The following is a 14,136-nucleotide window of genomic DNA, read 5'->3' as shown; positions in this document are numbered from 1 at the left end:
ATAAAGGTTGTAAAAAGTCCAAGGGCATACCACTTAGGTGGCTTTTTGGCTAACCATTGACACCCATGGCAGAATCTGTGTGGTAACCAGACCTCTGGTTTCTTGCTCCCACATTGTTTGCCACAGCTCATGGAGCTTTGTGGTTATTCTTTTTCTTTCATCATTGAAGGTGTTGGTTGTATCAAGAGCTATTCCCAAAAATTTTGTGGGTATGCCCTTTTTAAATCTATAATATAAGCCTCTATTGGCTACTTCCAGGTAAAGTGGGAGAGTTCCGGCCAGCAACTGTAGTGCAGGTGTGCTTACTGTGCGACATGCTCTGGTAATAGTGAGTAGTATTGTCCTTTGTATTGATTCTAATTTATTCCTATTTCTTACTATGGCCAAGCGGATGAACCACACACCGGCTCCATAGGTGATAAAAGGTAGGAACATTGCATGGTATATGATTGCCAGGGTCTTTCTTTTGAGTCCCCAGTCTGCTCGACTGATCCTGGCAATCATATCTGCATAATTTCTCACTTTCTTCGCCAAGTAGATCAAATGGGGGTAAAAAGTTAATTTTGAATCAAAGACAACTCCAAGATATTTTAGTTCTGTTACCATTTTTATAGTGGTTGTGTTAATTTTGATTTGTGGACGTCTTCTTATGTCCAAATTGCCTTTTAGAAGTATTTGTTTGTTTTTTTCAGGCGAAATTTTGAGCATGTGCATTTGTGCCCACTCCTGCAGCTGCAAGAGGGCAGCATTTGATCTTTGCTCTTCAACCACTTGAGTTACCTTTTACAAGGAAAATCATGTCATCTGCAAAGGCCAGGCTTTCCACAGGGCCCAGATCCAAGGCCAGAAATTCGTCCAGAACAATGTTCCAAAAGAAAGGGCCAAGGATTGAACCCTGCGGCCAGCCTTTATTCACAGGGCGTGTCAATTCCTGGAACCTTGTGCGTACTGAAACACTCCTGTCTGTAAGGTAGCTGTTTATTACCTTATAGAGGTTTTGTGGGGCATTTGCCTGGCGAAGTCTCCTAAGGACACTAGGCTACCAGAGTGAGTCAAATGCCCCAGCAAAGTCAATGGAGATTGCCAGCATATATTTCTACTGTGTTTTTAACTGTTGTCAGTAGGTGGTGCATGGCATCCTCCGTAGAATTGCCCTGCTTAAAACTGTACTGATTGTTGGAATGCAAACCTGCTTCTGTGTAATATTGACCTAATCTGCTATATATTAGTCTTTCATATATTTTCCCCAATACAGGAAGTAGGGCTATTGGTCTATATGATTTGGGATCAGTAAGGGGTTTTTCAAGGTTTTTGAGAATTAATCTTAACATAGCTTGTTCCCATATTTTTGGGACTATACCTTCTGTCATACAGTTATTATATAGTGCTATTAATTTATCTGGTGCTATTTCCGCTAATTTTTTGATAATCTCAACCTCTAAGAGGTCAAAACCTGGGCATTTATTGTTTTTGGTTTTAGATAGTGCTATTTCCAAGTCTTGTATAGTGAACAGAGGTTCAATATTGGCATTGTCATATTCAGTGTTTTCTTTTATAATGTCTAGCTAGGTGGGGGAATGATTCCCAGTTTCAGCCTGAATGATACTGTCTAGGATGTTATTTACAGAATCCACCCAACACAGGGTTGGGGTTCCATCTTGTTTGACAGTAGTTTCTAAGACATCTCCTCTTGGCAGCTTGTTGGTTACTATTCTGTAGACAACTCCCCAAGGGTTATTGTTTCCAGTAGTTCCCACCAAGTGCCTCCAGCATTCCTTTTTCTTGTCTCTTATGAGGGCTGTATACTGATTCCTGAGAGTTCTATAAGAATCTCTCAGTGCATCCACCTCATTTTGTGGCAAAGATGTTCTGGATCTTTGAAAATGTCTCCTCGCCTGGTGTACCCTACTTCTGAGTATAGTCAGTTCGTGGCACCACCAGGGAACTGTCTGCTTGGTTTTTTCCATGGGATAGACAGGGTTGCTGTTTTTGTTAAAATGTTTGTCATAGTCAGTGTTTGCTCGTCTGGGCTACAGTTGCCTGATCTAGACCACTCACTTTCCTTTTTGCAGCTCAGCTGCTGTATGTTCTGCAAAAATCTGCCAGTTTGCCTTTTTAAGGTTATACCTTTTGATATCCTTTTGTTATACCTTTTGTTTGTAATTGTCTGTTTAGTTTGAAGGAAATGGCTCTGCGATCTGATGTGGTCCAGGCTGGCTGGACACACCAGTCTGTGATTTTATAAGTTATTGAATTGGTAGCAAGAGTAACATCAATGTCACTCTCTTACGTGGTACTGCTAAAAGTGGGGAGGTTATTTGGTTGGTTTAGCACTTGAAAGGGTGAGGTGGCTATATAGTCTGAAAGTATCTGGCTGTTGTGTGTGCCTGCTCTGTCTTCCGTACGGCTATGCCATAAGGGTGACCGGCAGTTGACATCAGCACACACTATGATATTTGCAGTAGGTAGCAAGTTTGTGACTACTTGTAGGTATTCTATAGTTGGATTTATATCTTCACCTGGTCTGCAATATAGTGAAATAATGTAAAACTGTCCTACAGCACTGGTGATATGGACACACACTCCCACTGGGGAAGCAGAGGTGACTCACCTTTGTGACTGTAAGGTCAGTATTTTTAACTACTATTGCTGTGTAGAAGGGACACCTGGGGTGTATGGGGTGTATTCTATTATTTTATAGCCTCTTGGGTATCCCTGAACCCTACCCATATGGGTGTAGGGTTCCTGGAGTACCAAGATATCTATATTATTTTCTTCCAATTTCAGTTTGATCTGATCTACAATGGCTCTTGCTCTTTGAGCATTCAATTGGACGAGATTTAGAGCACTAGTCACATTTACGTTTTCAATCTGGCCCATAGTTGGTTCTAGATTGAACATGTTTTGCCATTTTTTTTATAACTGGGGCATTTATCATCCCTGATACTATGTGTATAGTCAGTCAGCCATGCTGCCTTGCAAGTAGCACATTTTGGCTGCTGAGACTTATTTTTGCAATTTTTGTAATCATGGCCAGTTACTGCACAATGACCACAAACAGGTTCTTTCTGACTACAGTCTCTGGAAATGTGACCATATTTATGGCAGTTAAAGCAACTTTGGATAGGGAAAGTGTTCCCTAAATCTATGACTGGTCTAGTCAGCATAGATTCTCTGTTGTCCCTGCAATACCTTCCAAATTTTTGGTGTAATTTCTGCAATTATGTTGAGTTGTCCATTCCTTTTGTTTTTTGTTGCTCTTTTCAGCAGGAATTCAGCAGCAAATTCATCTATTGTCATTTCATTGCTAAAGTTTTTGAAGTAGATATCCATCATGAATTCTTTTTCTATTACTTGACACAGGTATATCAAAGATTATAATATTAGGGTTTTTCCCTATGCAGTGTTAATTTTGAAGGGCCATTGTTCAGTAATATTTCTTGATAGTAATTAAGAAAAAAAAATTTTCTTTTTTTTTTTTTTTGAGAGCCAGTGGCTTACTCGAATTATATGGCTAATACACACAAGACCATGCAATATCAGTGTGTTTTGCTTTAACATTCTTAAAATTCCTATTTCTTCTCATGCAGTTCATAAAAAGAAAAAAACCTGCAATAACTGAATTATCTAGAGCTTGCCAGTGAAAAATTCTAATAATATTAGTAATAATGTTGGCAAATGATGCAAGAATGGAAGCTTACATAGAATCAGTCAAAAAAAAAAAAATAATAATAATCTTTTCACCTATCCATCCACCTCTAATAGTTTGTCTAGTTCTTCCTTGAATTTATTCAAACTATCCACTTCAAAAGATGAAAGCTTGTTCCACCAATCAACCACTTGTTGGCTGAAAGCAAACTTCCACATCTGTTCTCTAACCATCCTTCCTAAGTTTGAATTTATGCCTTTGAATTTATGTGAATAGTTAGAGTAAGAGGAAGAATCCTGGCAACATTGAGATTTCTTGAGCCATATATAGACTTAACACCTCAATCACCTTACAGGTGCTTAGTCTCCAGATGCTGCATTTTGATGAAATGAAGCCTTTCTTGGTAAGAGCAACCTCTTGTTCCCCTCACCAATCTCATTGCCCTTCTCTCTGTCCATTCCAGCAGCTCTACATCCTTCCTAAACTGATGCCTTGAGGCCGGTATGCAGTATTCAAGATGTGGCCTAACCATTGCCTATACAGTGATATAATCACATCCTTATCCATGCTAATAAAATTTTCTATATCATTAACAAAACCCCATGAGTGACTCTGGCAGTCTGTATACACTGCTCAGAGAACTTCATATCAGACTGCAAAATTACCCCAGATCCTTTTCATTTTCCACTATACTGAGTGTAGAACCATACAGTTGATGTTACTCTGGGACTACTGCTACCCATATGCAGTACTTTACATTGGTCAGTGTTAAACTTCATTTGCCACCTCTCAGCTGCTCAACTTTTCTAGATCATATGATAAAAACTTTATTGATGTTTTGTTTTAATTTTATGCCATAAAAGCATATTCTTTGAATGCTATGAATTTGCTATAAAACGTTTAACAACAGGCAGTTTGGAGCTTTCATTCAGTATGCCAAATATCTAATCTGCTGCTAAAGTTATGGAACTGTGAATTGCCAATCATGGAAAACATTTTACAGTGTAATCTTTTGTATTGTTTGTGAAAACAATGTTCCATGCAAAAAAAAATTTCAGATCAACCAGCATATAAAAGCAATGCTGCACATTGTGGCCAAACAGAAAAAGCAAGGAAGAATTGGTTGCTCAGTCACTTTTAACCAATCCATGTATCTTGAGAGAAGAGAAGTGACTTCTCAAAGATCCATGTCTTGTTTTGGTAAGTAGCAATATCTCTTAATAAGTTAAGCAATCCAGTTTTCAAACAGTTTTTGAAATAAAATCAAAACATTCCAGACCAGTCTACCTTGAGAAAGAATTTTAGCACTATTTATAATGATATTTGTGAAATTCATCAAGATATTGGAGAAGAATACATGTGGATGTCCACTGATGAAGTAGAAGATGCTTGTTGCCCTTATACTATGCATCTGGTATGTGGAAAATTAGGTGGACACCATTTTCGTCTACATGTGATTGCCTTGTAAGGTCTTTGAATATGCAAATCACCAGATACCTGCAAGATTTGTAAATGATTCTTTGCAGTTATGGTCAAAGAATCAACTCGTGGCAAAAAAGTCAGCATTTTTGCTAGTGACAATGCTCCACATACAATGCCACATGCACAATCTTGCTAGGGCTGAATTGATCGACAAGTCTCTCATTCCATACTCATGACTGTTTTTTTAACATTGCCCAGTACTTGTTTAGTAAATCTTCAGATCTCCTGCCCTTAAGAGATATCTGCTCTACAACATCAACTTTTTCCTCTCGCAGACACACCATAGTCTTATTCCACCTATCCTTTTTGCACAATTTATTTCATTTTCTCACTTTGGCCGACACTTTCAAGACTTGCTGAAAATTCTAGAATAAGTTCTCTAGCCATCAATAGGATTTTAAATGTGTAGTCATTCCACTTGATCATCTTTACTAAGTTTGCAAGAGATCACTGCCACCAGTGAGTTATTTTACCTGCGTGTTCTTGATGCATGAAAAATTGCTGCTGATAACCAAATCAAGGGTACTGCTTCCTCTTGTTGCCTTTCTAACATTCTATTGTAAAAAGTCATCCAGTAAATCTACTAAATATTTTCTAGTATGTGTGAGTGACCAACCCACAAATTATAGTCAACATCTGGAAAGACTAAAATCCCCCAATATAAGACATTCTGATTTACTGGCCCACTCTTATTTCTTTTTGTAGTTGTTTGATATACTCATCATAGTCATTGTGCTTATAGCACACTCCCACTCACATTTTCCCAGTGCTTGTGTCACAGTAAACTGACTGAACATTGCTTTGGCCACCCATGTTGACTGGATATGCTGCTTTAGATTTAATATGCTTCTTAGCTAATAGCATACTCTCCCCCAATCCTTTCGCTCCTTCCTATATCATGACACAGAATACATTATAAAAACATGCTCTCTGCTTTTACAGAGTTTGTGTTGTGTCTGTGTTTACAAATGTGGAGTTCGGGGAGACCTCCAGAGCCGCTTGACAAGAAACACTGTACTCTATATATTGCCCTCCTATATACATTGTACTTTCCATATTCAAATTCAGCAACACTTATGCCTGAGTGACACCATGTCTTTGATATTCCTACATTTGCATTCAGTTACTTAATCAATACAGTCAGTTCTGCTATAACACGATACATGTGTTCCTAAAAATCTCCACATTATGGTATTTCGCCATTAAAAACAACAGGGCTTATGGGAAGAATAGGGGCAGGCAGAGAACTCAAAAAATGTCCAGCCTGGTAAGTAAAACATTAAATAAAGTTAGAAATCTAATAAAATTGCTAATGCAGGTTTAAACATCTTAAATTTGTAACAAACAAATAAATATTACAGTAAATATAGTGCTTTACCTTGACAAGATACCTTATATTGGTTGGAGACTATGTACACTTAAGTACATAGCTTAAGACTATAATGCATTAGGGCTTATGCCTCAGGCTGTGAGAGAGTAGACTATGTACAAAATTAGTGCAAATGCTCATATCAGTACACAGCCAATTCTAGATTAGCAAATTATTTCCAAAAGCAGCATTGTTTAAGTCATATCTCATATTGTGAATACTATTGTTACTTATTTTCAGTGGATACCACTACCACCCAGACTGCAGTGTTTCAGGGCTATTTGGCTCCTCTTCAGTGGGTGGGTGGGTAGGTACCCAAGTGATGTAATGATGGAAAAACAGTTATGAAGTATATCTCCACAATATGAGAGATGCCTGATGATGTATAAGATGAATTAAGACTATAATATATTAGGGCTTATGCCTCAGGCTGCGAGAGAATTAGACTATGTACAAGTTAGTGCAAATGCATCATATTAGTACACATAATGACTAGCAAGTCATTATGCAAATTGAAGCAACTGCAAGTGAACTACGGCGTGTGCGTGAGTCGGGACATGGTAAAAAAAAAAAAACACCTGATACTGAGCTCCGTTAATCAGTGTCCCATCTTGTTTTTCAGATGGGAAAGGCAGCGGACTAAAGCGAGTTTGACAAAGACCAAATTGTAATGGCCAGACAACTGGGTAAGAGTATATCCGAAATTGCATGGCTGGTGGGGTACTCACAGTCAGCTGTGGTTAGTACCTACCAAAAGTGGTCCGAAGAGGGGAAATCCCACAAACAGCCAGCAAGGTGATGAACAGCCATTGCTCATTGATAATGCTCGAGGTGAGTGAAGGCTCTCCCGGATAGATGGTACGTGGCAACAGAAGGGCACCTGTGACGCGATTAGCCAGTAATTGGAATGTTGGTGACAGGAGTAATGTGTCACAACACACAGTACATCGAACCCTGCTGAAAATGGGACTGTGTAACCGCAGGCCGCTCAGAGTGCCCATACTAACAACGGTTCACCAGCGACAGCGCGTACAATGGGCATGTGAGCATGACAACTGGACCTTGAGTGATTGGAAGAAGGTCATTTGGTCCAATGAATCGTGTTTCCTGTTGCACCATGTGGACGGCCAGGTATGTATGTGTCATTTACCTGGGGAAGTGATGGTGCCTGGATGCACCGTGGGACAAAAACAAACTGGTTGCGGCAGTGTCATGCTTTGGGTGATATTCTGCTGGGATACCCTGGGTTCAGTCATCCATGTGCCAGACACTGACGTCTACCACCTACCTAAACATCATTGCTGACCAGGTACACCCTTTCATGGCAACGGTCTTCTCTTCTGGCGGTGCAGTCTTTCAGCAGGATAATGCATCATGCATGCCACACTGCCCAGATTGTTCGAGACTGGTTCACAGAACATGAGAAAGACTTTCAGGTATTGCCCTGGCCTCCAACTTCCTCAGACATCAATCCCATCGAGCATCTGTGGTTTGTGTTGGAACAACAACTCCAATCTGCGGCGTCTCAACCACGGACCTTACAGGAGTTAAAGGATTTGCTGATTACATGTTGGTACCAGATACCACAAGGCACATTTAGAAATCTTGTAGTGTCCGTGCCTCATTGGGTACAAGCTGTTTTGGCTGCATGTGGAGGACCAACATCGTATTAGGTAGGTGGTCATAATGTTTTGGCTCATTCAGTGTACATGGTGTTAATGTTAAAATATCAAGGTGGATATTTTAACATTAACAATATAAATGCTAACAGAAACACTACTTCTATGAACACTAATAGAAGTAAGAATTGGTTTCACCTCTGCCTGTGGCTCTAGTTGATCTATTAATCTGTGTATCCCCCCCCCCACAACCTAGCAGTTTTTTAACCTGCCTATCACTGCCTCAATTTCATCAGTAAATACTCTTGCAACCTTCTGTTTAAGTGTATCCTATCCCTGTAAAAACAAACTCCTGTTAATAAGCACAGATCATACCAAGAAAATTTTTACCCCCATTTTCTTTGCACATTCTCTCTGGGGTCGAATTGATTTACAAAATTATCAACATGTACCTCTCCTCTCATGTCTGGGCAGAATTGCAGACACTTTCAAATTCATTCCTAAATTGCAACTTTTTCCTAACATTACCTTGTCGTTTTAAGTAAGTCCTCAGATTTCCTACTCTTAATATCATTAGTGCCAACATGTACAACTTGCTATTCTTCAGCCATGATAGTAGGTCCCCACCCTGTGAAATCCAGGTTTTTCGTGCACCCTAAACAATTTGCCCATAAGTCTATGATGATTTTCTGATCACAACCTTGATAGCTTGATTTTCTGCAGCTGAAACTACTGATTAGTGTTCATTCCTGCATTTCATACTTGGGAGTTATAGGTTAACACATGAAGTGCCCTTTGGACTAGGACAGTGCTTTTCAACCTTTTTTTAATAACGGCACCCTTAAGTAATTTATTTTATTTTGCAGCACTCCTACTCAATTTTTTGTGTGTGTTAATTTTATTCTTTATAGAGAGGTACTAAGTAAACATCAATTATAGATCACCACAAAATTAAAAAGATACTGTACACTTCTTTATAATGAAATAAACATAAATTTAAAAAAAAAAAAAGTTTAAGTAACTTAAACCCAAATTGTGGCACCCCTGGAATGTTGTTGCAACACCCTAAGGTGCTGCGGCACCTCAGTTGAAAACTACTGGACTAGGATATAGACTTGCAAAGAAGAGGCAATACAATAATAGTAACAACAGTTACTCTACTAAGCTGGAAGCCCCATCTGAAAAAATTGGCTATTAATGGATTTTAATATTTCATTTGCAAGAGCCATCCTCAAAACTCCAAGTTTTGTCTTGCGACATGGGATTTTTTAAATTGCCAAACTGCTTTCATGTCTTCGTTGGAATATTTTCTGTATAATGCAATATAGGTTGACACAGAACAGATCTGTTTTAAAAAGATGATTATGATATGACTCCATAAGACAAATAAATGCAATCTATAAAATCATATAAATAACTTTTCATTACTTTTGCCACTAGTAGGTATAAAGTGCAAAAAAAGTTTCTAATATAATGTTGAAGGGCAGGCTTAACATGCAGGTAGAAAACAGGTTTAATAAGCATTTCATATGAAATATAATGAAAAATTTAACTGCTCAGCAGTTTGCATTAACCACTAATTTTATTAACAAGAACTAAATTTATAATTAAGAAATCTGTAATATTGTATTTACAATCTGGTTTTGTATATCTTCTGGGACAAAACAGTTGGGCTAAAGTAAACAAAGAACTTAATGTACATACCTGTTTTATAAAGTCCTACTGCTATTGGGACAACATCCTCTTGTTATATTGTCAAAATCATTTCGGTTCTGAACTGCATATAATATGGGAGCATTGTCCCAACAATGGTTAAGACCTTATAGCAGCACTTAAATTCTTCATTCACTTTAGCCCATTTGTTTTTCCATAGAGGAAGACCTACAAATCAGGAAATGTATGCTCTTCCAAATCATCTTAATTATAAATTTCAGTTCTTGTTACTTAAATTTAATTTACAGTTATTATGAAATGTTTTAAGCAGCTAACAATAAACTTGGCTCTATACTTCATACAGAGAAATAATTATTGAATCAGTCAACCCAAAAAAAAAAAAAAAAAACACCATTTCACATTAATAGCCATACTTGAGTTATAGTTGATAGATGTTTACTATAAATTTTTTCTGGTATGCTGTTTGAATAAATTTGTATATTTAAGTGTTGTGTATAGAAACAGTACATTATCTGAATGAGCTATATAAATATTGTTGCTTTGGCTTTTAGAAATAGCAGGTCAACAGAGGGAAGTTATTTCCATGTTTTGGGTGTTCATTAGAGCAGAGTACTTTCTGAAAGATCTGGAGTGACATTACAGTTAGGTCAGAGGTAAATACTTGTACATGCGGCCATACTCATGTTCATATTTTTTTAAACTTAAGAGTTCCAATTGCTCTTTACCTAATGTGACATGCTAGATATTGCAAACATTTTTTTTTCCTTTAATTTATTTTTAAAGCAGGTGAACTAACCAAAACTTTTACTTTGTTTAGTTAAAATATACATTTCGTGAGTAGCGTCAAATTGAATTGCAGTTTGACTGAGATACTCATTTGCAGGTATCCTAAATTGCTTATTTTGTCACATGAAACTTAACATATATACCAGTTTCTTTACACCTGAATGTGTAAAAGTAAGTGTGCATTGTGTCTTCTATAACATGTATTTTGAGTTCTCATTATGATCTTGACTAGTGTCAGTGCCCTCATTTCTTGTTCCAGCCATCTGCCATTGTCAGTTTATGCTGAAGGAAAAGATATTAATGTGAGTGGAAATTCAGTTAAATTGTTACAGAGAGGAGTGACTTTGTATGATCAGAAATCTGCCCCTTATATGGCTTTTTTGCTGTATAGGTAAGCAGATTTCACCAGGGAAATCCTGAAAAAAAATTTTATTGAATTAAAAAAAAAGCAGAAACAATAAAATTATTAAAAATAAGACAATACTTTAAAAAAGAATAAACAGAATAAAAAGAAAAGTTTATTTTTAAGACAATGTACGTACAATTACATGCTAGTAAAAGAATATGAAGGAACAATTTTTAAGGTAGCAAATTCCAATTAAAAATTGCTTACATTGAATGCCTAAGAGAAAAAAAAATCACAAAAAAGAACAATAAGTGAAAAATTATATTGTAAAAGTTATATGATAATCAAGGTAATAATGGTATTAGATTAGTTACATAGGGATTTCCAGAAATGAGAAGTGTTTTTAAAGATTTCTGTTTGACAAAAAAAAATTCAAATTCATTCTAATTGAATGATTTTGCTAATTTAAAAAAAAATAATAAATAAATTTGTTTATGTATGGTATGTTTATTATTGCCACAAAAGCTACTGTAGCTACATTGCACCTGCCAGATTCAAACAATCTGTATAAGATTTAATTATTACAAATGTTAGACTGTATAAGTGGCCTCAAAGAAGAACAGTTAAAAATTAAGCTTTAAAAGCTGGGAACAGTCGGTGGGGCCAAAAATAAGTTTAATCAAAAGAGACCTATTGTGAACAATGATGTTTTAACATCATACAGCAACTTTGTCATGGGGAAGAGAACATTATCCTTTTTAATTTGGTTTAGAAACAAGTATAGATTAAATGCATTCATTTCTATACTTTTTTAAACAAAAAAAAACAAAAAAAAAAAAAAAACAAAGGTGGGAAACTAGTTTCACAGTCTTGTCATTTGTCAAATTCATTGTTGTGCAATAAAAGATCATTCGATGGTTTGTATATTTTCTCAGGACTGGTCCCCCCCCACTGACTGGTATTGGACTGCAGACTACACTTGGGGAAATGTTGATATAATGTTTTACTTAAGATTACCCAATGAAATCATGTCCCAGTTATGTACATGCTAAATGACTTATTTTAAAGTACAGTCAAATCATACTTTTCACCTTTTTCTCTAAAGAATTCTTCAAAAAATGAAGTGTATGGCCTTATCAAGTATACATATAAAACTGAAATAAGTGACATTTTTACCTAAATAACATATATTTCCACATTGAAGGCAGAATGTCACATTTTAAGTTGTTTTGTTAAATAAACAAGTACAACAGAAAAAACACTACACCTAACTTTAATTTACTGTTAATCCTTCAGCTGTAGAGATATTGAGAGTTTACACATATTAGTAATCCATTCATGTCAACAAGGGACTCAACAGTGTGTAACAATTCATGAAATGGTGAGAATGACATGTGAAAGTTCATAAAAATATTTATGTATACAGTAAAATGTCAATTTAATGAATGCGAGATTGACAAAATCACTTTCCCTTCCCCCAGTTTACCACATATCTTTATGTAAAATTCCTTCATTTAACAATTACCATTGTAATGAAAATATCAGTTATTGTTTAAAAGAAAACCTTTTGTACATTATGATGTACACTTTTTAATCTTTGATCTTTAGCATCTGTCAATGCTTTATTAATTGAGCACTTAATTGTCTGTTTGAGATTAATGGGGTTTCATCTGTCCACCTTCCTGAAGGCTCATTTGAGTAAATTTGGAAGTGACAGGGACTGTTCACTCAGAGTTACATATTTAGTGAAATGGGCTGGATGAGATGCCAGGTTAAAATTGTTCACAGGTTTGTGTGAAGTATGGTAGTGTATGTTACATCAGCTGGTAATTGAGGTTATGGTTTTATAAATTAGAAAGGGAAGAGATTGCAGTTCCATGTTTATAATGTTTTTCCCCCAGGCAGAATTAAAAGTTTTTTCCCATTGAAAACTACAAGCAAAAAAATAATAATTTTTTAATTTATTTTTCATTAAAAAAATATAAAATTACATTCAGTAAGTTTTGTTATTATTTTTCAATATGTAACATTGTCCTGCACAAATTTGTTACATTGACATTTCACTCTATTTGAAAATTCAAGCTGAAAATGTCTGATAGCTATGAACTGATTAGAGAAGGAACCCATTTGATGACACATAAGTAAATGCGCCTCCATAGCCAGGTGGGAAGGAGCAGGAGTGTGTAGCACACGCTTCTTGATTAGACCAGGGTTTGAGCCCATCACCACCAAATACAGAGGATGCAGAAAGGTCGGGGAATGACCACCGCATATTCCCGGAGCAATATGGCCTTAGTTGCTAATGCTCCTAAAAACCAAATAACAAACAACATAAGTAAATGCTGACGAGGCTGTCCAGATGTACAACTTTTTCATGAGCTGCTAAGTGGAACATTCTTTATTGCTTAAAAATAATTTTTTAATATAAATTTTGATTTAAAATTAGGTAGTCCAGTTATTATTAGTGATTGATTGGGTGAATTTGTTTATTACCTGTATTTTTACAAAGGCCAGGTAACAGCCAAGCTTAAGTAACTGCAGTTGACTTTTGTTGCCATCGTGTTGTATCAAAAAGAACGTTCAAAATTCTGCTACCATTGTTATAGTATATTATAGGTGATAATTGGAGGTTTTTTTAAGTAGTTTTGTAATCAGTATTGGTAGAGGCCTATAAACATTATAATTTAAAGCAATACAACTGTATTTTAAAAATGTGAATTTATCACATAGTACTTAATGTAAGCTAATTAGTTTGTAGAACAGTTTGTACTGCTGTTAAGTAAGCAAAATTAGCATAGCATTATTCATCTAAGGTAAAGAAAGCCAACACAAGAACCACTGAAAACTTACTGGACAAACTGGTTTCCTGCTACTGCAGTGACTCCCTGCATTCTCGGTAGACAACTTTGCGTGTTATCAGTAGTGGCAGTAGAAGTCTATAATGATGTATTGATTAGTTTTTTCTCATTATTAAAAGCAGATTATTAGAGTTCATGAGTGTTTTCGTGGCTGAAATTTACTTACGGGTACACCCTCCAGACTACCTCAGTCTTGGGGTGTTTATATGCCCCCTTCCTGCTGTTTTAAAATATGAAAACAACTTCTACTGCCACTAGCGATAAAATGCACCATCTGTAACCCCTTGAGGGATTAAAAGAGAGGGACTCAGCTGTTCAACCCAATGCTTGAGCTCATGCTCCAGCATCAGACA

The 14,136-nt window shown here is 36.5% G+C and overlaps 1 protein-coding gene across 4 annotated transcripts in view; it reads left to right on the top strand.

Annotated features, from left to right (window-relative positions):
* The window catches only part of LOC150084390 (protein quick-to-court-like), a 122,311-nt gene that overhangs the window by 89,192 nt on the left and 18,983 nt on the right, over nt 1-14,136 (top strand). Inside the window, exon 5 of one of the 4 annotated variants that reach the window (XR_016547105.1) lies at nt 10,345-10,446. The exons of the other annotated variants lie outside the window; for them this stretch is intronic. The gene's annotated coding sequence lies outside the window, so the exon portion shown is untranslated. The remainder of the gene's footprint in view (nt 1-10,344; nt 10,447-14,136) is intronic. 4 annotated transcript variants of the gene reach the window in all.

This window comes from Mastigoproctus giganteus, chromosome 6 (genome assembly GCF_048544385.1).
Source record: "Mastigoproctus giganteus isolate SK-2022 chromosome 6, ASM4854438v1, whole genome shotgun sequence".
NCBI classification, from domain to species: domain Eukaryota; kingdom Metazoa; phylum Arthropoda; class Arachnida; order Uropygi; family Thelyphonidae; genus Mastigoproctus; species Mastigoproctus giganteus.
This window is presented reverse-complemented; position numbering and strand designations above follow the sequence as displayed.